General features: G+C 39.0%; 2 long non-coding RNA genes across 5 annotated transcripts in view; one reads left to right on the plus strand and one right to left on the minus strand.

Annotated features, from left to right (window-relative positions):
• The window catches only part of LOC131487729 (uncharacterized), a 731,038-nt gene that overhangs the window by 293,246 nt on the left and 414,392 nt on the right, over positions 1-23,400 (minus strand). The window contains exon 7 of one of the 4 annotated variants that reach the window (XR_009249925.1): positions 9,826-10,674. The exons of the other annotated variants lie outside the window; for them this stretch is intronic. This is a non-coding gene — a long non-coding RNA (uncharacterized LOC131487729). Of the gene's footprint in view, positions 1-9,825; positions 10,675-23,400 lie in introns of those variants that run through there. 4 annotated transcript variants of the gene reach the window in all.
• On the plus strand, positions 4,623-6,222 carry LOC131487730 (uncharacterized). The gene is made up of 2 exons (XR_009249927.1): positions 4,623-4,945; positions 6,000-6,222. It is a non-coding gene; the product is annotated as an uncharacterized LOC131487730 (long non-coding RNA).

The following is a 23,400-nucleotide window of genomic DNA, read 5'->3' on the forward strand; positions in this document are numbered from 1 at the left end:
CTTCAATGAACAATTCATTTAAGAAGCATGCACAGCCCTATATAAACCAATTACTACCTCCATTTCAAAAGATGCCTAAAAGAGATTCATGGAGTGGTTATCTTCTTCACATTTCATTCATTCATTCATTCATTCATTCATTCAGCATATATTTACTGAGTGTCTACTCTGTGCCAGGTATTAATGAATCAAAAATATTTTTATTTTCTTTTATTTAAGAAAATTTTCTTAATGTTTGTTTATTTTTGAGAGAGAGAAACAGAGTGTGAACAGGGAGAGAGGTAGAGAGAGGGAGACACAGAATCCAAAGCAGGCTCCAGGCTCCAAGCTGTCAGCACAGAGACCAACGCAGGGCTAAAACTCATGAACTGTGAAATCATGACTTGAGCTAAAGTTGGAGGCTTAACCAACTGAGCCCCCCCAGGTGCTCCAAAAACGTTTTTAAACAAAACTGGCAAAAAATGATCCCTGCCTTTATGAAGCCTTCACTCCAGAAGAAGGAAACAGAAAATAATGAAAAAACATAAAAACCCATAAATAATATAATATGTTAGGAATGCAGGTGTTCAGTAGAATAGCTGAGCCAAGAGGACAACCAGTGCAAAGGCCTAAAGAGGAAAGCATGCTTGATGCAAGAACAAAGAAAACACCAGCTAGCATGTCTGAGGCACACATGGATGAGGAGGAAAGTGATGGGACAGGAGGTGAGACAGGTCAGTAGTGCCATGAGGTCACTGTTAGGGTTCTGGTTTTCACTCTAAGCAGGTGGGGAGCCACCAAAGAGTCTGGGCAGAGGAGCCACATTATCTGACTTCTATGTTAAAAGGATCACTCTGGGTGCAGGATGGGATAGTATCAAGTCCTGTATCTTCTAGAAGCCGTGCCTGGTACTGCCATCTCAAAGGAGCTGTCTCACCATGGCACTTCTAACACATTCATGTATTTTACCACCTTTACTGAATATCAGCCTTCTCGTAAGAGACAGAAATACAAAATGAGCAGTATCTTGTCATATTTTGCCTCCCCAGCATTCAGAATTATCTCCTATTTGGGAAAACCTCCTTTATATGAGCGTTTCAGTGTGACAGAGTATCTCATCTTTCCTCCTGTAAAGTTCAGCCAAACATGCCATGTGTAAGCAATGGTATAGAGGGTGACATTTATATTCTATGCTCATGTGTAAAAAAAAATAAGCCTCATTGGCTCCTAACTGGAACTCTGACCAAATTCAACCATCTGCTTAGAGAAGACAAATTACCCCACCCCCCTTCAACTTAAGTTATTTAAGTCAAGCTTAAGTGACCTTAAGCTTACTGTTTATTTTTTTTTTCACCAAGCTCAAGCATCATTATTTCATTTGCTATCTGATCATTTCGTATACTCTGGTTTTCAGTATTTCTTTCTCCTCCTCCTCTTTCTCATCTCTCTGTACAACGGATCAAGGATGAACTGCAAGAAAGAGATTTATGTTCCCAGATAGTTCTCATATTGTCTTGATTTGAGAAAATTATTTCTTGGGTATAGGTTCTCTGTCTGACTGTCATCCTTGGACATAGTTGGTCTGCCTGGTCAACGGGCATTCTGCAATGGTATTTACTGAAGTGTGGCAAGATCTGTCTGGTCTTTTGGACATGATGCTAACCCGTGATGATGGGGATGATGATGGCTGCTCTGATCTCCTTAGTGTTCCAAGCACTTCTCTATCCCCAGAGGCAACAAGGAAATCTTGACTAAGATTTGACTAAATCTTGACTAAAACTGGCTGCAAGATGTGGAACAATATGAGGCTAACCTCAAGTCCCTCCACTTAAGGACTTCCCTTGGACACTCTGTTTTCTCATGGTGCCATTTGCAGTGTGTCTGAGTCTTCCAATCTACTGTCTATGCTCAGAGATGGAGTGCTTACCCCAGGTGTTCAGAATTCCCAGAATCATTCTCTCATTCTGTTTGGCTTTCTTTGCTCTCTTCTATTTTTTTTCTCTTTCCCTTTCCCCTCTCTCCCTCCCTCCTTCACCTTCTCTGTCTTTATGGCCTCCTTTTCGTAACATCTTTATGCCCTGTTGTTGTTTTTTTTTTAGCCTTGATGATTATCCTGTAAACCCAACTGTGGGCATTCACAGAAAAATCCCTTTCTTTCTCTCTCACTAAACCCAGTTTTTATTTTTGTTTTATCCACATCGAAAGCACTTGCTCAGTCTCCTTGTGAACTTAGAAACTAGAATCCAAAGTTCAGGGCTGGGTTCTGGTCTGTGTCGTCCCCTCCCAAAATAATCAACATCTTCACTGCAGTTGCTGGAAAACCAGCCACCGGCAACCAGGGAAACTAAGATTTAAAAAAAAAATGTTATTATCCGCATACTAATAAGACTAACAAGTCCCTCCTATCAATACTGACTTTAATAAAAATAAGAAAGAGAATCTATTTGTTGAATGTATTATTAGTTAGTAAATTTTCATTGACTTTGTTATAATCTGCATACCAAAGCATGCAATGCTGTGAATATGAAAAATAGAGAAAGATTTAAAAAACAAAAACAAAAAACCTGAGGCTAAGAAGCCCTAAATTTGCCCACAGTCACACAGCTAAGGAGTGTTGGGAGGTGGCATGATGCTTGAGCAGTGCCTGTATCCTTTTGGAGAGCCGTAGTGCACAGGCTTATTAAAAATCAAAGGCTCTGAGTGGTCAAGTCAGAGGCAGAGTTTCCTGTTTAAATGTATTTAATAGTATTCCCCATGTCTTTTACTTTAGAATGGGGATATTAAGTTTAAAGACTGTAGGGGCAGGGTGGGGGGCAAGTTTCTCCTGCTGCTCATGGCTGCATGGGGGCTAGAAAACAAACAAAGTAATGGTGGGACAGTGCTGGACCAACGCAACAGTATAGTAGGAGATCCATTCACTCAGCAAATGTTTGCAGAGCGCATACAGCATCAGTCATTCTACTAAGTGCCAGAAACCTAAAGAGAGAGGCAAGATGCCCTCTGTGTCTGCAAGAAACTTAGTCAAGTGCTTTCTACTTCTGTTGGAGAAATTGGTTCTCAAACTTAAACAGGGGCTTCTAAAAACACAGATTGCTGAGTCCCACCTCCAGAATTCTGATTCTGTAGATGGGGGGGGGGGGGCGGGAAAGGGAGGTGTTGGGGGGGGTACCAAAGAATTTGCATCACCAGCAAGCCCCCAGGTGATGCTGGTGCTACAGGTCCCAGAAGCACACTTCAAAAATGACTCTGTTAGAGTAGTCAAGTACTAGCTGTTTCAGGATCCTGGAGAAATACTTTGTTAATTCCCACGATTTCCAGAAAAGAAGAAGTTCAAAATTGTAATCTTGACCTGTTGGCACCGTTATGTCCATGGTAAGATAAGAAAAGCCACAGTTCTTTGTCTTTATGGCCACAAACGTGCTGGCAAATTACATTTATCACTGTCTCTTCACCCTCACAACAAATCAATAATAGATTTGTTGATCAGTAATTGGTGCTCAATTCGAGAGCCTCAGACAGGTCAGGAGTTGACACAGCGCGCATAAATACAAGATGCAAAGCTGGGATTCAAACCTGCCCCTGTTATTCCAGAGATGCGGTACTTTTCATTCTGCCTTACTGCTGAGACCAGTTCATTTGATGGTGGTGGTGGGAGGTGGCGGCATGGGAGACAAGTGGCTTGTTAAGCATCACGAAGCCCCGATAAATAATTGATTGAACTCCTTCCCTCCCCCCCCCCCCCACCTCTTTTCTTCCTGCTCGTGAGGAAAGCGTCTCATCTGTTAAAAGACTGAAGCTCAGACAGTGCTGACAGGAGAGAAAAGGTGGCTCTCTATTCCCTGGAGCCTGGGAACATCTTCAACAGCCGCACAGCTTCTGGAACTCGGCTTTCAGCCCCGCCCCCACCTCTCCCTTGGCCCCAGAAATGGAGGTGAAAGGCCACGAAGACCGCGTCACCCTGGCTGTGGGAAGGACTGTGTGTCGGCAGCACCACCAGCAGGAGAGCAGGAACACAGACCTCCTTCTGTGCTGCCTGCCTAATCCCCCTCTGGAGCTGGTTGTCATGGTGACAAGGGCAAAGCTTGCAGGTGCCTTATTGTGACTGAGACACGTGTGACTCAAATGACGGGAAGAATTAAAGAGGATCTGCAGCCGGCCCGGCAGCTCCAGCAGGAGGGCTCTGAGTCCCGTGGTGCTTTAAGCCGCCGGCTGAGAATTGAGAAGGCTGAGGAAGTCCAGGACTGAGAGAGGGCCCTGACCCAAGTCAGGCCTGAGAGAGGGCCCCGGCCCCGCCCCCACCCCACGTGGCTTTGGCTGGATGGAAGCTGCAGGTGCAGGCCCCAGATTTGTAGGGTCCATTAGAAGAGGGGCCTTCCCAACCTCAGGAGAAGCACCTATGTTGTTCTACTCACTCCCTTCCTCTCCGACCAACCCTTCCCTTTGCAGCAGAAGCTTAGGAATGAGCTAGAAGACAGAACCAAATTAACTCAGTCTTGCTCTATGAAATCAAAGTGATTTGGCAAAAAAATAGGAAAAGGGCTTGAAAACAGCAAGCATGTTTTCGAGTGTGTGTGTGTGTGTGTGTGTGTGTGTGTGTGTGCTGGGTTTCTCCTCTGAAAAACAGGTTCGAGTTTTCCAACTTTAAGGAGTTCTCATTTCAGTTGGGTTTCAGGGTGGTTTGCAGGGTGGTTAAATGGCATCCCACTTTTGCATCCCACAGCTCATGGCTTCTCTGCAGCCCTCCTGTGCGCTGAGCTGCCAATCCGTTTGCCCCTCACAGTTCCGACTCTACCCTCCTCTCTCCAGCTCTATCAATGGCAGCAACATTAATATTAATGAGAGGAATTAATACACATTTCCCGGAAAAGGTCAAGGAAAACAGAACCACAAAAGACTGAGCACAATTAGTGTGCTCGGTGTTTGGTAAACATTTTTTCATTAAATCCAGACGATGTAGCACTCAGAGGTAAGCACAACCATATCTCCACTTAACAGATATCGCACTTCAAAAAGCTTAAAGCAGTATGGTCTAAATAAGAAACAGAACATAGATTCATATTTAGGTCTTTATTGTCACCCAACTTCAGGGCTGTTTTTTTCCTACTACAATGCCACATTGCAATGTCCCTCAAAAAGAAGAAAAAACAACTCTCTCCTTTCCTCTGGTAATTTTAACATTTAACTGGTAAGAGTTAGAGATCGTATGGCTTTTTTGATGCCATGTGTCAGGGCTCTTGTCCCAGTCTTTATTATTAATAACCAATATTTGCTGACTAATTTTTACTGTGTCCATTTCACACCCCTATTGCATAGGATATATGTTAAGGATTTATTGATGGTGTGCAAATTTGGACTTAAGGAGATTATCTGCTTAAGGTCCCACAGCAGCTATAGATAGGTCTAGCCAGGACGTGAACCCAGGAGCAGAACACTTACTCTCTGTGCTGTGCTATGCTATGAGGCAAAGGTCTTACAAGCTTTCCTAGGTATGAAGACAAAAAAGGAAAGAGATGTTGTGTATCTTTCCCTAGTTGGTTCCCATGAAAATAAAGCTAAACCAGGTGGGGTTAGGACTTAAACAAGGGCATTTCAAGAAGCGTAAGAGCCCTTCTTGTGCCACCTTCTATGGATTGTTTTGTTTTGTTTTGTTTGAATTCTGGAATGTTCCCAGTGCCTATTGTTTGGGGTTAGATACTTAGATACGGGCAACCTAAGTCTGCAACTGAAATGACTTTCACAAAAGCTTTCCTTCCAGGATGTGTTTGATAGAGATCAATGCACTTAATATTCATTTCAGGCTAATTAGCTAAAGCAAGGGTCCCATGAGCAACCACGAGCCAGGAGAAGGGACAATTCTGGACATCTTTGTCTAATTCCTCTTTAAATGCTAATAGCTTTGAGATTATTCTATTAACAGGCAGAATCAGAAAAGGAATAAAAGGGCCTGTTTCATTTAATAAAGGGATCACCAAATGGATCGGAATGTTTGTAACAGCCTGAGTAATTATCTATTCATTTAGGTCAAACTACTGTGGGCATCAGGAAAACATAACTAAGAGCAATCCAATTTATGCACAGCCTGCGGTGGGGCCTCATTACAACACAACCCCTGATCCCTATACTTCTGAATGCCTGATAGAAGATCAGCTTTACAACAGAGAATGAAGACCTTTTTCCTTGGAGTCCCAGAACTCCAAGTCAAACATTTACAATATGACAAATAAAAGCTATGTTCTAATGCAATACATGTTACATAAACAATGTGTTTGGGCAAAGAAGGAAAGGAGGCTGGGCCTAGACACCAAGTGTCATCTAGAAAACCAGAAAGACTTGTGTTTGAACCCTGGTTTCTCTTTAGTAACCCAAAAACACCCTCCCCCAGGCTGCAAGTTTTGTAGTACTATGACCCTCTCACTATTTGCCTGAACATTAATCAGGTAAATTAAACTCACTGTTTTATGTCTTTGTTTTTGTTTTTTAACTTACAGAATAAGCATAACCATAGTGTCAAGCTTGCAAAAGTTGCTTTAAGGATTAAATGAGATACTATATGTGCAAAGAGACTAGATCAGAGACAATGTTCAAAAGATGGTTAATAACTGTTACCTGGCTTTGTTATAGAGACTGGCTCTGTCAGAGACACCTGAAAGATCCAAGGGTAAAGTGATTAGCTTAAGAATTTAGGCACTGGTTGTTCAAGAAAGATCCATCCAACAAGTAGGTTCTTCCCAAGGATATGGATTATATTCTAGTTAGGTGAGTGATGACATCAGTCTATTTTTAGAGTTTTAATTTTGGCTTTCGCAGAGATTTTCCAGTCACTTTGTGGGGGGAGGAGTTGGTGAGAGCAGCTACGTGCATATTTGTGGTCTAGTTGAACAGGTAGAGGTTAGCAAAGGTCTTCTGTTGTACAGGCTGTTGTTGTCATGTGCTCTGCCTTGGCCAGCTGTGGCTGCTGATCACAAGAAGAGCATCTCAAAAATGCAGATTCTGGGTCCTAATCCAGAGCTGCTGAATCAGAATCTCCAAGAGATAATACCAAGGAATATGCCTTTTCTAAAATTTCCTCAGGACACCGGGACATATTCTCTGGGCTAGAGTTTGGAAACCTATGCGCTAAGCAAGTGCATGAAACTGAGCCCACTGCAATATCACATTTGTGATGAGGACCTTTCTGAATACATTCTACAAGCCACCTTGCACTCATGTCTCAAGAGGGATATATCTGAGGCCCATTAACATTCACTTCATAAAACACCAAGTGCCTATGTGCCCGATTTCTGCTTTCCTCCACTAATAAGCTATAAGAAAATGGGAAATAAAAGATGGTTCTTAATGGAGACTTTTTTTCTATCCCATCAGGCCTCCGCCTTGACCCATTTCTTGCCTACAGGTGGGAAAACAGAATATAGCAGGAGCTTTTAAGCAGATATATAAAACACCGAGTTATCATGACCAGCAACTTAGGTATGACTGACTTCCGCTGCAAATGGCCTCTGCAGCCTATTAATAAAGCAAGAATCAGATTGAAATTTATTCCAGAAGTTTCAAAGCGACTTCATATGGTGAAAAATAAATATATCCAGGGTACAATTACTAGCTCATATATCCTGGTTATATATATATATGTGTGTGTGTGTGTGTGTGTGTGTGTGTGTGTGTGTGTGTGTATATATATATAACACATATATATGTATATATATATGTATACACACACATATATGTATATGTGTGTACATATATATATATATACACACACACCCTAGTAATCCTACTATATATCCTAGTACAATTACTTGGTTATAAGTCAGGTATATATGTTTAGCTCAAACAAATATTGCCCAAACTTTCCCAAAGTAATTCAACCAATTTATACTCCCCCCAGCATACATGAGTGTTCCAATTCTTCCATATCTTCATCAAAATATGGCCTTTCAGTTTTTTTAAATTTAGCCATTCCAGTGAGTGTTTAATGGGATCTTGTTGTGGTTTTAATGTGCATTTCGTAAGGCATAATCATTTCACATGAAGTATCTATTATAGTGGTTTTACTTGTAACTCATCAATTTCACTCCTAAGCCTAGGCCCAAGAGTGCATATGTGCACCAAAAGGCATATGTATGCAGCTTTATGTATAGCTAGAAATAACCTAAATCTCCATCAACAAGAAACAGATAAATAAATTGAGAGTATATATACAATGGAATATATAGAGAAGAAAAATAAAAACTACTAAAATATGCAACATCATGGGTAAATCTCACAGATACTACATTGAGGGATTTAAAAAAAAAAAACAGGCACAAATGAGTATCCACAGTATAATTCCATTTATATTAAGTTCCCAACCATAACGAGTAGAGACAGAAGTTGGAATAGTAGTTAACTCTGGTGGTGGGGAATGTAATCAGGGCAGGCTTCATGGATGCCTGTCTTATAAGGTTCCACACTTAGGAAGGTCCTGTGCTTGGTTTAATGCTCCATTATCACTATTTTTTAATTCATAATATTTTTTGAACAAGGGACTCCACTTTTTTTTAAATTTTTTTTAACGTTTATTTATTTTTGAGACAGAGAGAGACAGAGCATGAATGGGGGAGGGTCAGAGAGAGGGAGACACAGAATCCGAAACAGGCTCCAGGCTCTGAGCCATCAGCACAGAGCCCAACGCGGGGCTCGAACTCATGGACTGCGAGATCGTGACCTGAGCCGAAGTCGGCCGCTTAACCGACTGAGCCACCCAGGCACCCCTGGGCCCCACTTTTTCATTCTGGACTTTGAGCTGTGTGTTTATGCACCTGGTCCTTGGTTCATTTGCCTAGAAAAGGGCATAAGGGAGCCTCCTGGGTGCTGGAACAGGGTTGTAGTTACACAGGTATACACACATGTCTATTGAGCTATAGACATAAGATTTGTGCATTTTACTGCATGTAAGTTATAACTTAGATTAAACTTTAACAAAAATGTGAAAGAATAAATAGAACATATAGCAGCATGAAGAACAAATTCACCAGAATTGCCAGAGGCTCTGGTGCATAACTCTGGGGAGGATTCCAACCATAAGTGACTCTAGCTGTAAGAAGGAGCAGGGGAGTGATGACTGTTAACATACACTAAGCATCTACTGTGTGTCAGGCATTGTGGAAATCACTTTACATGTGCTAAATCATTAAATCTGCACAGTAGGGAAGCCTAGGTGGCTCAGTCGGTTGAGCATCCACCTTCGGCTCAGGTCATGATCTCACAGCTCCAGAGTTTGAGCCTCACGATGGGCTCTGTGCTGACAGCTCAGAGCCTGGGGTCTGCTTAGGATTCTGTGACTCCACCTCTCTCTGCCCCTCCTTGCTCACACTCTGTCACTCTCTCAAAAATAAATAAACATTATTTAAAAAAATCTGTACAGCAATCTTGTTAGATAGCATTAGCCTCAATTTATAGGAGGAAAAGCGTTCCAGAAAAGTTAAGTAACTTGTCTAATAATAGACGGTATGTGAATGGCCAAATGGAGTCTCAAACCCAGATCCATCTGTTTTATAGACACATCCTTTCAAAACTATTTTGCCACCTCTACTTGCAAAATTCTCCTGATCATGTACTGAGGGAGACAAAAAAGCGGACCATATTCCAAAAATATTTAAATATGACATAACTATTCAGAGGCTGCATGCAATATGGAGAAACCCTTTTCCTGCCCCTGGCAGCACGCTGTGCCCTCCCAGGGCATGAGATCTGATTTTACCTCGTAAACATAAATGCAGGTATTAGTCCTGGAAATACAATTACCCATCTCAAGTATTTGACTCAAGGACTTGGTTCATCCTCTGATTCTATAGCTTGCTGATGGGCCATAAGAAATAAGCATTGTTATGTGACCTTCAAAACATGACATACGAGTAGCAAAATAAATGATTCATTTAATGGGTTTAGATATAGAGGGCCTTCCCCTGCTTCAGCACTGAGGTCTTATTTATGGCCTGGTCTTAACTGAGTTTCTTTGTGTGTAAGCTTTGAAAAACCATTATGGTCAAAGCCTTTCACAGGATTTATTAGAATGCTTTGAAAATTTCTGTGTAGAGAACAGAAGCAGTCAAACTATTATGTCTGTTGCATAAATGCAAAAAAAAAATCCCCTTAAACTTCTGAATGTTTGACACTGTGGAAATAATAAGAATGTAAAATAATCTCTACTTAATCTGGTTTAAAAATATGCTTATCTAGGGTTTTATGAGTCCTGTACATACTTTTTATCCAATGGATTACTCAATAAACATGTACTGAGCATCTTTATATACAATGTCACTATGCTCAGGATTTTTAAACATATGAGATACACATTTGATCTTCCCAAAGGCAAGTGTAAAGATTATTATATAACATGTGTCCTACCTGCCCCTAGTACAAAAGATGATGTAATAAATTAAAGAACTGTAGCATCAAGAGAAGGGATAATGGGAGAAGCAAGACCCATATCTCCTTATCGTCCTCAGGAAAAATTAGTGATTGCCAGAAACATAATGGAATTGCCAAATATAAAATTAACTATATAGTCAGGTGCTTCCTATTATTGTTGTGTTGTTGTTGCTGCTGTTGTTTTCTTCCAGGTAGTTTTAGAGACTCCCCATGTCGGTATTTTATCCATGTCTCCCTCTCATCTGTATCTCTAGCTCATTGTGTTTCACTCTCCTCTTTCCTCACCTGGATCAGAAATTAAAGAGATTAAAGAGAAACCCAGAGGGGCGCCTGGGTGGCTCAGTCGGTTAGGCGCCGACTTCGGCTCAGGTCACGATCTCGCGGTATGTGAGTTCGAGCCCCGCGTCAGGCTCTGTGCTGACTGCTCAGAGCCTGGAGCCCGTTTCAGATTCTGTGTCTCCCTCTCTCTCTCTGACCCTCCCCCGTTCGTGCTCTGGCTCTGTCTCTCTCTGTCTCAAAAATAAATAAACGTTAAAAAAAAAAAAAAAAAAAAGAGAAACCCAGAAGGGTGTGAAATACCAGTGTTCCAGCTTGAGACCAAAGACAATGGCACATATGCCTCTTCCAAATATTTTAGTCTCCCTTTGGGTAATAGGGGCATGAAAATTCACAAAATATCAGGTAGAAATGTTTTGGGAATCTGAGACAAAATCATAGCACTGACCAAACTAGTTGGATGTTGGTTTAAATTCTGATCCCACAGAAGATAAGCTTCTTTCCTGCAAAGCCTTCAAAAATTCCCACCAGCTTTTCACCAATAAGAAGAAAAGACACACTAGGCTCAGGCAAAGGAAGGAAAGAAGAGAGGAAGGAAGGAAGGAAGGAAGGAAGGAAGGAAGGAAGGAAGGAAGGAAGGAAGGAAGGAAGGAAGGAAAGAAGGAAAGAAGGAAGGAAGAAAAGAAGGAAGGAAGGAGTGGAGGGAGGGGAAGGGGGACAGGGAGGAAGAGAGAGAGGGAGAAAGGTAGCATTGCATGTTTCTTCTCATAGTTAAAAAGGAAATATTGAACCATCTTGGTTTTAAAACTAGGCTTTCAAGGGGCACCTGGGTGGCTCAGTTGGTTGAGCGTCTGACTTCAGCTGAGGTCGTAATCTCACACTCCGTGAGTTTGAGCCCTGTTTCAGGCTCTGTGCTGACAGCTCAGAGCCTGGAGCCCACTGCAGATTCTGTGTCTCCCCCTCTCTCTGCCCCTCCCCTCCTCATGCTCTGTCTCTCTCTGTCTCAAAAATAAATAGAAACATCAAATTTTTTTTAAAATAGGCTTTCAAGTTAGAAATGGACATAGTATGGTAACAGAATGGATACAGAAATGGAGATGGTAATAACTAACATTTATTAAGCACTTATGATGTATCAGGAACCATTCCAAGCTCTTCATTTTTTAACTCATTAACTCCTCATGACAATCCTGAAAGGTGATACTATAATCGTGGCCACTTTAAACATGAGGGAAATGAGGCAAAGATTGCCTAAGTAAAATGTCTAGTCACATCATATGCTTATAAGTAATGAAAGTGAAATTCAAACCCAGGCAGACTGTCTCCAGACCCCTCACTCTGAACCACCATGCTGTTTTATACAAGGCAATGAAACTATGGAAAGTTTTGGAAATAAAACAACAAAACTATAGAAAAACGTATCTAAGATGAAAAATAAGCATCCCAAATGTAGCTGTCTTTACCACGTTACCTGGCTACTTCAATTATTGAGGGGTGCCATGACTACTGAGTTTGGAATGAGGTGAGAATCGTGTCAATGGAAATGGTCTAATTATAGATAGGAAAAGTGAGGCTGAAGAAATCAGGTGATTCCTCCAAATCTGTATAGGTAGGATTAGAACCTGGATACTTTAAACTCTTGGACCTATATGCTTTCTATATTGCCACACTAACTTACACAGCTGATTTTAAGGCCTCCTCCTCTGCTCCATTCTCCTACCATCTCCCAGCCACATGGCCTGTCATCACACATCAACACGCTCACCACAAGGCAAAGACAGAATCTTAGAACCTCAGAGGAGTAATGTCCTTAGATATGACCCAGAAAATCCTTTGTTATCCAGACTTGTTTCAAATAGATGACAGGACCAAGGCCTAGGAAAACAAAACATTTGTCACAAACTCATTATTTATATGGTAGCTAATTGGGAGCTAACTTCTTCCACTTCCTACCACAGTTTCTTTCCAATATAATACATCATCCTGGATATTCACTTTTACATGTATTAAACCATTCATCACCAATGACATGTGTTGGATCATATGTGGATAATCCCCCACCTTAAATTTTCACATTGAATGCCCAAAAAGACTCATGAGAAACACATTATGCTTATTTTTTTCTAATTTAGGATCATTAGAATCCCAGATCTAATCACTCCAAACTCAGTGCTATCTCTAACCTGCCATGGCTGTCTCTCCACTCTTTAGCACTACAAGTATTCTCGATCAGATTTACTGGCTCCAGATTTAAGACCATTCAATATTTGTTAGCTACCAACCACACAGCAGTGACATGTACCTCAGGATTTATACCACATTTTCTAAACATGCATTGAGTACCTGCTGTGTAGCTGGGATACTATATATATGTACACATGCACGTGTATATATACTTATACATACATATATACATGTATGTATATGGACATGAACATATAGAAAGAGATGTATACCTATATAATAATTTAAAAATACAAATATATATATCTTTATATGCCCATATCATGTCATATGGTCCCTTAATTTAAAACAGCTACACAAAATTAATATGTAAAAAGCCTTAATCTGAAATAGCTGACATAAAATATTTATGACAATGAGAATTGAAGGATTTGTCCAACTCAATCATCTTTTATATACCCCAAAGTTTTGCTTACTTGAACTACAATTACTACAATCAATTTCTTATCTTGCTTTTATTTATTATTCAAGACCAAAAGACAATGAAATTCAATTGGTTTCCCTATGAGCTTTAAAAAGCAAGAAAAGGCCAGAAAGTACAGCAGCAAGTTGCTGCAGACCTCAAAACTAGAAGGAGAGAAGGCTGAAAACTTCACCAAAAGACGCCACTGCAGAAGAGATTGAAGCGGGGTATAAGGCAGGCAGGAGAGCCCAGAAGGAACCTCCCTGAATTTCAAGGAAACTAATTAAGAAACTAATATTCCAGAAAAAGATAATCAGCTACCAATAAAGAAAGCAAACAAACCCAAACCAACCAAAGACGTGTCAAGCATGGGCCTATTTCAGCATCATTTGGCTCTATCCTTGAAATAATAAAAGTTGATTGTTTTACACATAAGAGAGTTGGACATACTCCTGGCTGTAAATACACGCTTGATAAGCATCCTTCTCTGTGTTCCTTGAATGGTGCTTGGGAAAAAAAAAAAAAAGGTCATTTTCTTTCACCTCTATGACCAAAATGTCTATGGTATTCTGTGCTACTCTTATTATTGTACACAAGCATTACAGAGCCCTTAATATAAACCCAGTATCATGCCAGCTGGTTTGTAAGCATTATCACATTCAATCCTGACAGAAGTTCTGTGGGGGGCGTCCTATTAGGATCTCGATTTTAGAAATAAGAGGAATAGAGTTTAAACAACTTTCTTCACCACTTTCACAACTGACTAGTGTCAAATGAGGTCATAAACCAAGGTCTATTTCATACTAAGAGCAGTCCCTTTAACCACCAGACACAATGCCTAAAGAAATCTGTATCCAAAAAAGAAGCTTACAAATGCAGATTTCAATTAAACATGCAAAATAAAGAGAGCTGCCATAAAAGACAACTTTTAGCATTTTTGAAGATACTCTATGTTCTGCCTCTGCTCAGAGTTTCAAGGAAGACAGAAGGCCTTCATCCCTTCTCAGCCACTAGACTATTTATTGACTTTGCCCTTAAACTTGGTAGTTGTACCTACTACTCAAAGCACCAAGTTTGACCCTTGGAGGATTATAAAAGAAAAACTGACCAAAAATAATCTCCACTCTGGCAGCATTTAAAGGGACCCAATTTAAGTGGATTGAGATGTCAAAATTCATCATTACAATTTACCTCAGAAAAGGCCTTAAATGTCAATTTACCTTTGCAGTGAGAGTACCTTGGAGCAAAAACTGAGAACATATCCCAGTATAATAACCTCCCTTAGCCAAGAGCACCTCTGAACCACTGCTAACGTCTTCTCATTTCACAGACACTAAAAAGCAGAATTAATTCTGCAGTCAGTGAGCACGCTGTCCCCCTTTCTTAAGATACTCATCCTGTATCGGTTTGCTAGGGCACCATAACAAAGTGCTACAGACTGGGGTGGCTCCAGCAATGCAAGTTTATTTTCTCATGATCCTGGAGGCAAGAAGTCTGATAGCAAGGTGTTGGCAAGGTTAGTTTCTTCTAAGGCCTTTTTTCTTTGGCTTGTTGATGATCGTCTCCCCGCTGTGTCCTTATATGGTCTTTCTTCTGAGTGTGTTTGTAACCTAATCTCCTTTTTAAAATGAGGTCATATATAATTAGGGTCCATCTGTATGATTTCATTTCACTTTAATCATCTCCTCAAAGGTTCTATCTCCAAATGCCATCCTATTCTCAAGTGCTAGGGTTAAGACTTCAACACATGAGTCTTGTGAAGGATGCGACTCAGCCCGCAACACAGCCCAACTGAAATGATCCCCATTTGGTATTGCTCTATCCCTGTGCCTCCAAAAATTTCAGTTCTTATTCAACAGTCCATTCTTGCCATTCACCAGTCCTTATTCCTAAATTCTAAATCCAATCTCTCCCCAGAATATAGCAATGAAGCCCAGTGCTGTCTTTTATTCCCAGGCTACAGGGGTTGATCCAATGACTAGCACATGCCCCAAGCAATAAAATAAAATGCAATATAATTTTCCCTCGTAGAACAAAGCCTCTTTCTCTTGGCTCTTGAAGATAAATCTAGAATGATGTAACCCAGGGGGCTAGTAGAAATCATTCTGCAACCAAGAGGGACGGCTCTGAGCATAAGTCAAATAAAGTTAGACAACAGAGTGGACCTGAAAGACTGAGAAAAGATGGTGTTGGTGACATTTTTGAGGTTCTGGATCAAACTCTGTCTGAAGTTAAAATTATACCCAATCTTTCCCATCACAATAATTTCCATTTTGCTTTAGCCTTTTGGAGTCTGGCTACCTTTAATTCTATCTGAAACAACAGTTTCATATAGATGAAAGGGAGTAGTAGAGCTCAGGAGCAGGATGTGAGAATAAATTAGGAAAGTTTCCTTTTGCTTTCGTCTGTTCACCCTGTGTAGATATGGTGTTTGTGTTAAGTTTCTAAAAGTCAAGATCACTTACTTCATTAGTTCAACAAATGTCTATAAAATGCCTAATAGAATCAGGTATTGTATCATAGCATACATTCTCAACAGGGGTGTTATTGCCTCAAAAGGGACAAAAATTGCTTCTTCTAGGGGTGAAGAAAATCTTAGTCTTTTTTTAGAGTGTAAAACACAGATATACATACAGTGTATAAACAGAGTATATTGGTGTTATTATAATTTCACAGGGGATGGGACGATTAGGAGGGAAATCTGTCCCAAAAGGCTCTAACAAAGGCAATAATTAAAAAAGAAAAAAGAAAAAGGTTGAGAAACACTTTGCTAAAGGAAATCTGGAGTGCAGATATAAATGTGAATGCAGCAGGCACTGTGATAAAGATATAGACAAGGTACAATAAGGACTGAAAGGGAAAGCATTTTCAATCCTACTGGGATGGGACTGAATGAAGAGTCAAAATAGTAATGTAGAAAATGATACTTTATCTTATTCTGAAAGCTAAGAAATCAAGAAGAAAAAGCACATCCTAGTCTGAGAGGCCAATGTAAGCAAAAGCATGAAAGTACAAAAGGGTGTAGCTCAGTACCACTGAAGTTCAGGCAATAAAAGAAAAAAAAGGCAATGAAGGAGGCTTGGCATATCAGGTAGGAATATTTTATCAATAGTGGATTAAATGCATAAAGTATTTTGCTTCTCTCCTAAAAAAAATTCTAGAGGCAGGAAGCTTTCAGCTTCAGTTCAGTAGCTCAAAGCTGTCACAGTTGGCATTTCTGAAACGCTATTTGCCTTTTCCTCTGTGTTTGTCATTTCATCCACTCTAGGCAACTGGGGCAATTCCAGACACTCATGTTTAAGATAGGAAAATGGAGAAATTGCATTTATTGTATACATCAATCAACTTTTATCAGGAAAGGAAAAGCTTTCCCAGAATTACATCTCCATCCCTGCCCATTTGCTCATTGGACTGATTTGGGTCACTCAGCCATCGCCAGTCACAAAGGAGACTAACAAAACAGAATGGTCATAACTTGTTCAGATGAAGTATTCCAACACCTCGAGACAGGCATGTTGCTGCTGCAAATTTAATCTCAGTACTGTTGGAAAGAAATACGTGGGGAATAGTTTTAGGCTAAGAAAGAAGTGATCAAAGATCAAATTGTTATTTAGTTCTCTGTAGCTAAGACTAGACATAGAATAAAATTTCAATGTTCTTCAGAAATTATTATTAGAGAGGTGATAAAATTATTGGTGATTTTTATATTCATCTTCATATTTCCAAATTATCAATAGTGAATACACATGAGTCATATAATCAAGAAAAAACCCAAACATTATAATATTTTGAAAGAAACTATTCCCAATAAAAATATTGCCTGGGTAAGAGAAGTAGATCATTTTAGGAGCTAAGCTGGTAGAAAAATTAAGTATAGTATATAACACATAGAAAATATGGAAGAAAATTAGTGAGGTCCAAGAGGAGAAAAATATTAAGTGGTTTTCTGAAGCCAACACATACCAGTATTTGAGAGCTGATTGCTAATTTTTTGTTTTGGAACTTTGCAAAGTTGTGTGTAAAGCACAGCGATTATTAAAAATTAAATTATATAAACTTACAGTTAAAGGCAACAAATATTCAAAATAATTACTTCCTAATTATCTTACTGTAATGGACTATCATCTATGCTCTTGAGGTTGTCTATTGCATTTGTATGTTGAAAACACTACATAAATGTATGCTAATAAGTATCTCTTCCCAATTCCATGCTTGGGGAGATCAAATCACAGCTTGATATAGTTACAGCAGGAGGATCTACGTCATGAAGATTGGCAAATGCTACAAATCAGAGTTTGATTTATTATTTATTGTTTTGTTAATTATCTATATTTAAATGATGGAAAATATTATTAATAAAAATTAAACTTGAATTTTGTCTTATCTATAAACTATATATTATAAGTAGCACAAAAATCTAAGGAGGTATTTTTCCATCAGCATTATCACAATAACCACCATCTAACCTCTTAAAACCTCCTCCCATATCTTCTCTTTAAAAGAAAATATCAAGATTTCTGGATTCCTAAGAAACTGAACTTGCAACTATCATACGACCCAGCAAATGTACTCCTGAATATTTATCCCAGAAAGGATAAAACAACAACAACAACAACAACAACAACTTATGTTCACATAAAAACCTATACATGATAGTTTATAACAGCTTTATTTGTAACAGCCCCATAGCAGAAACAACCCTGGCACCCTTCAATGGGTGACGGGTTGAACAAACTGTAATACATCCGTACTAGGGAATATTATTTAGCAATAAAGTTGAAGCAATTATTGATACATGCAACAATCTGGATGAATCTCCAGAGAATTATGCTGAGTATAAAAAGCCAATACCAAGAGATACTGGTACCAATGGGATACTGTATAATCCCATTTACATAAATGTCTTGAAATGTCAACAGATTAGTGGTTGCCAGGGGTTAAGAAGTGGGCAGGGATGGCAGAAAGTGGGTATGACTATAAAAAAACAATATTAAGTTTCTTTACACTGATGGAAGTGTTCTATATCAATACCCATACCCTGCTTATGACACTGTACTATAGATTATAAGATATTATTATTGACAGAAACTGGATAAAAGATACATGGCATCTCCATATCATTACTTATGACAGCATGTGAATCTACAATTATTCCAACACACAAAGTTTAACTAAAAAATAGAAAAAAGGTCCCAATAGTCTATCTATTTCACAATAACAAATAAAGTTATTGCAAGTTGAAAAAAATTAAGCTTTCTTAATTCTCCCTCCTTTCTTTCTGTCTACTCTTCTCACTTCTCTCTTCTTTTCTCATTGTACATTTTCCTCTTTGATTACATCATCTGTTCTCACATATTCAATTACCATTTACCTAATAAAGTTCCCCAAACATGTTCTCTCTTTTCTCTTGAAAATGTAAACTCAACTACTGACTGGCCATACCCCTTGAATATCATATAGGCATTACAAAGTAAGCATTTCTAAAATTTAATGCAAAAGCAATTCAATGGAAAAAGGCTAATCTTTGCCAAAAACTGTGCTTAAGCAACTGGATATTCACATACAAGAAAAAGGAGAAGGAAGGGAAGAAGGCAAGGGAAGGGAAGGGAATCTCCAAGCCTCTTACTTCATGCAAAAATTAACTCAAATGAATTTGAGTTAAACATAGTATCTAAAACTGCAAAGATTCTAGATAAGAACATAAGCAAATATCTTTGTTGCTTTGTATTAAACAAAGATTTCTAAGATAACACATGGTCCAAAAAGAAAAAATGACCAAGTGGTATTCATCAAAATTAAAAGCTCCTACTGTACAAAACACACTGGTAAGAGAATAAAATAATAAGTGCTGGAAGCCAAGCTACCCAGCCTGAGTGGCAGGGCCCGGGCTGTGGATGGACTGGTGACTGCAGGGCGGCCCGCCGACAGTGAAGCTTCTTGTCCTCCCGCTTTTAGGTAATTTAGCCTTAAAAGTACCTGGGGTGTTGTCTGTTGGGGAATTGCCCTCGGCAGGCCCCCTGGGAAAAGAACCATTAGGGAAGAATCTAAGGTTCCGCAAGCCCTTGCCATTCCCCTTGGAGACTCCTCTACTTACAGGAAGGATAGCCTCATACATTTGCCAGCAAAGAGGGCCTGTAAAGGAGAGACATATGGATTTTGAAAGCCTCACTCCGGCAACTAAGGAGTGTATCTCTGGGCACAGGTAACTTCAACCCCTAGACCCACCTGGCCCCCTGGAGGCATTCCAGATGATGACTGAGCCTAGTCAGTTAAGCTACAGAATGGTTCATTGGTTCCTAGGTGCATTGTCTCTCTCAGAATGTATGGGGCATGGGTTTCTAGGGCCTTTTCAGCCCCTTTCTGGCACCTCGGACCGAGGCAAACACATTGTTCTTCTGGCCTCATGTGGTTAGAAGGTCATGTCCCTGTAACTGTTCCACTTGAGGTGTTGAGAAATGGAGGGCCTTTCACGAGAACAGCAAAACAAATTGCTTTGTAGATTATAGATAAACGCAGATGCATAATGGAATAATGTAAGAAATTAATCTATAATCAAAGGGTATGTGGGAAAGTTAGGGGAAAATCACCATGTTACTTCTTAAAGGTCGTTTATACATAGGAACATTTTCAAAATTAGGTAATGTTAGAAAAACATAGATGATGTATGCTACAAGGAAATCACTAGCATATCTAATGCCACATTTACTGCAATAAATCAGCCAGTTCAACACACTGCTGTTGTCTGTGTCCATTTTTATTTTATTTTTTTATTTTAGCTTTTTATTTTAGTTTTTTTGTTTTTATTTTTATTTTTGTTTTGTTTTATTTTCACTTTTTCACCAACGCCGTTCATCCTTTGGGAACCCCTGGACCTGCTGGAGCTGGACTCTGGCAAATAAGGTATATATTGGGAGAAAATATTTGCAAATATATATATATATATATATATATATATATATATATATATATATATATAAATATATAAAATCTCAAAACTCAGTAAGAAATCAAACAACCCAATAAAAGGTGGTAAAAATATTTGAACAAAAACTTCATCCAAGAAGATACATGGATGACAAATAAGTTCAAGAAAAGATGCTCAACATCATTAATCATTAGAAAAATAAAAATAAAAATTACAAGAAAAATCAATATTGAAAACATTACCATACCAAGTGTTAACAAAGATGTAGACATAAGAACTCTCACTTATTATTAGTGAGAATATAAAATTGTTCAACTATTTTGGGAAACAGTTTGGTAGTTTCTTTAAAAATTAAACATATCCCTATTAATATAATCTAGCCATTCGAACCCTAGGTATTTTCCCAAAAGGGGAAAAAAAAACATAATTACATAAAAACTTATACACAATTGTTCCTAGCAACATCAGTGAATCTCCAATTAATGATGCTCAGTGAAAGAAGTCAACTAAGAAGAGTTAAAACTGTGTGTTTCAATTTACATAAAATTCAATAAAATGTAAACTAATCTATAGTGATAGAAAACACATTAATGGTCACCTGGGGGTATCAACACAGAGGAGATGTGTAATCCTGGAAAAGGAGGAAAGGAGAGAGGACAAAGGGGTTCAAGGAAAGGATTGCGGGTGATAGAGTTGCTCTCTACCTTGACTGTGGTAAAGACTTCACAGGTCAAAACATCAAACTGTACTCTTTAAATGTTCAATTTAATATGTCAATTAAACTTAATTTTTTAATGGAGAAAAAAATTATAAGAAAAATGTGATATGGGTAAGGGGAATTAGACAAGACTAGATTTACATTAAAGAGGACATTTTTCCCCCCTGGTATCACAGGCAGAAAAGAGATTATAGCAAACACAAGCTTTTGGGGGTTTTTTAGTACATAACTAATAGAGTTTTCTTCTTGTGTTTTAAATTTTCTCAGTAAAGTGTGAGGTCTAAGAGAGATCATGGAAATTATAGGAATAAGGTTGTGAGATAAACCCTATGGACAATGGATACAATGGTGGTGTTTCTTCAGGGGAATCTTCCCTGATTTCCATGCAGATGACAAGTCCCTTTTCTACAAGTTATTATGTCATCTTCTACCATGCCTTCATAACATACATCACTCGATATATACTTTACATGGATCTGTGTGATTATTTGTTTTACAGCTTTCTCACTCACTAGACTAGATGACACTCTCTAGGGAAGGAAAGATTATTCTATTTTTGTGAACTTCTGTGCTCCCCCTAGCATTCTAGCAGAGGGCATGTGAGAGAGTAGGCCCTCAGAAAACACTACTGAGGGAATGATTCAGGAAATCTAGAAGGATCACTTGGCAACATGGATGGTACAGAAGAGACCAGATGCCATAATTTCCCAATGGTATCTATCTGCATGATTTTATTTTTCCAAATAGTGCTTGGTCAGAGGTATACAGGCACTGAAATGATAAACCACTGCATTGGATTACTGTTTCCCCATGGTAGTGCAGTGGGAGACTATCAGGCAAAGACACCGACATGAGATAGATGACAGATATGTTTTAACAAAGAAATCAAATTGAAGATTGAACTTTAACAACTATAATTTTATAAATACTTGAAGGAATTCAATAAAACAAGCCATTGAAAATCAGTTCCTTACAAGTGAATAATTGAATATTGAATAATTGATTTCTTCTCTTAAGGCAGTTATGTTATGAAAAAATTAGAATTGAGTCCATCTTAAACATTTAGTTTTTCTCACTCCTCATTTGCATGTAACTGTGGTAAAATTATTAATGCAATTATGCTCTTTTTAAAAGTAAAGACTTTATTTTTTAGAGCAGTTTTAGGTTCACAATAAACTTCAGAGGAAGATGCAGAAATTTTCCCAGACACCGTCTGCCCCAAAATATGTATAGCCTTTCCTATTATCAACATCATTCACCAGAATGGTAAATTTTTTACTAAGGATGTTCTCACACTGACACATCATAATCACCCAAAGTCCATCCTTCAGTTTTCACCCTTAGTATTGTATGTTCTCTGTGTTTAGAAAATGTATAATGACACGTATTTATCATTACACTATTATACAGAGTATTTTCACTACCCTAAAAATCCTGTGTACTCTGCCTATTCATCTCTCCCATCCTACTCCCAACCCCAATCCCGACAACCACTGATTTAAAAAACTTTTTCTTAACCTTTATTTATTTTTGAGAGAGAGAGAGACAGAGACAGAGTGCAAGCGGGGGAGGAACAGAGAGAGAGGGAGACACAGAATCCAAAGCAGGCTCCAGGCTCCGAGCTGTCAGCACAAAGCCTGTCGTGGGGCTTGAACTCACAAACTGTGAGATCATGACCCGAGCTGAAGCCAGACGCTTAACCGACTGAGCCACCCAGACACCCCAACAACCACTGATTTTTTACTGTCTCCATAATTTTGCCTCTTTCAGTACTTCCTATCATTGAAATCATACAGTACATAACATTTCAGATCAGCCTCTTCACTTTTTTAATATACATGTAAGTTTCCTTCATGTTTCTCATGGCTTGATAGCTCATTTCTATTTAGCTCTAAATTATATTGCATTGTCTGGATGTACCACTATTTATTTATCCATTAATCTACTAAAGACATCTTGGTTGCTTTCAAGGATTGCCTATCATGAATAAACCTGCTACAAACATCTGTGTGTGGGTTTTTATGTGGACGTAAGTTTTCAGCTACTGTGGGTAAATACCAAGGAGCATGACTGCTATATCAAATGTTAAGAGCATGTTCAGTTTTATAAAAGATCTCCAAACCGTCTACCAACGTGGCTGTGTCATTTTGCATTTCTCTCAGCATGGTATGAGTTCCTGTTGCTCCAGATCCTCAACAGCATTTAGTATTCTCATGGATCGTATTATGGATTTGGGTCATTCTAATAGGTGTACTTGTACTTTATTGTTGTTCTAATTTGTATTTCCCTGATGACATATGATGTGGAACATCTTTCCTTTTTTTTTTTAATGTTTATTTATTTTTGAGAGAAAGAGAGAGCACAAGCAGGGGAGGAGGAGAGAGAGAGGGAGACAGAATCTGAAGTAGGCTCCAGGCTCTGAGCTGTCAGCACAGAGTCTGATGC

This window comes from Neofelis nebulosa, chromosome 10 (assembly GCF_028018385.1).
Source record: "Neofelis nebulosa isolate mNeoNeb1 chromosome 10, mNeoNeb1.pri, whole genome shotgun sequence".
NCBI classification, from domain to species: Eukaryota; Metazoa; Chordata; class Mammalia; order Carnivora; family Felidae; genus Neofelis; species Neofelis nebulosa.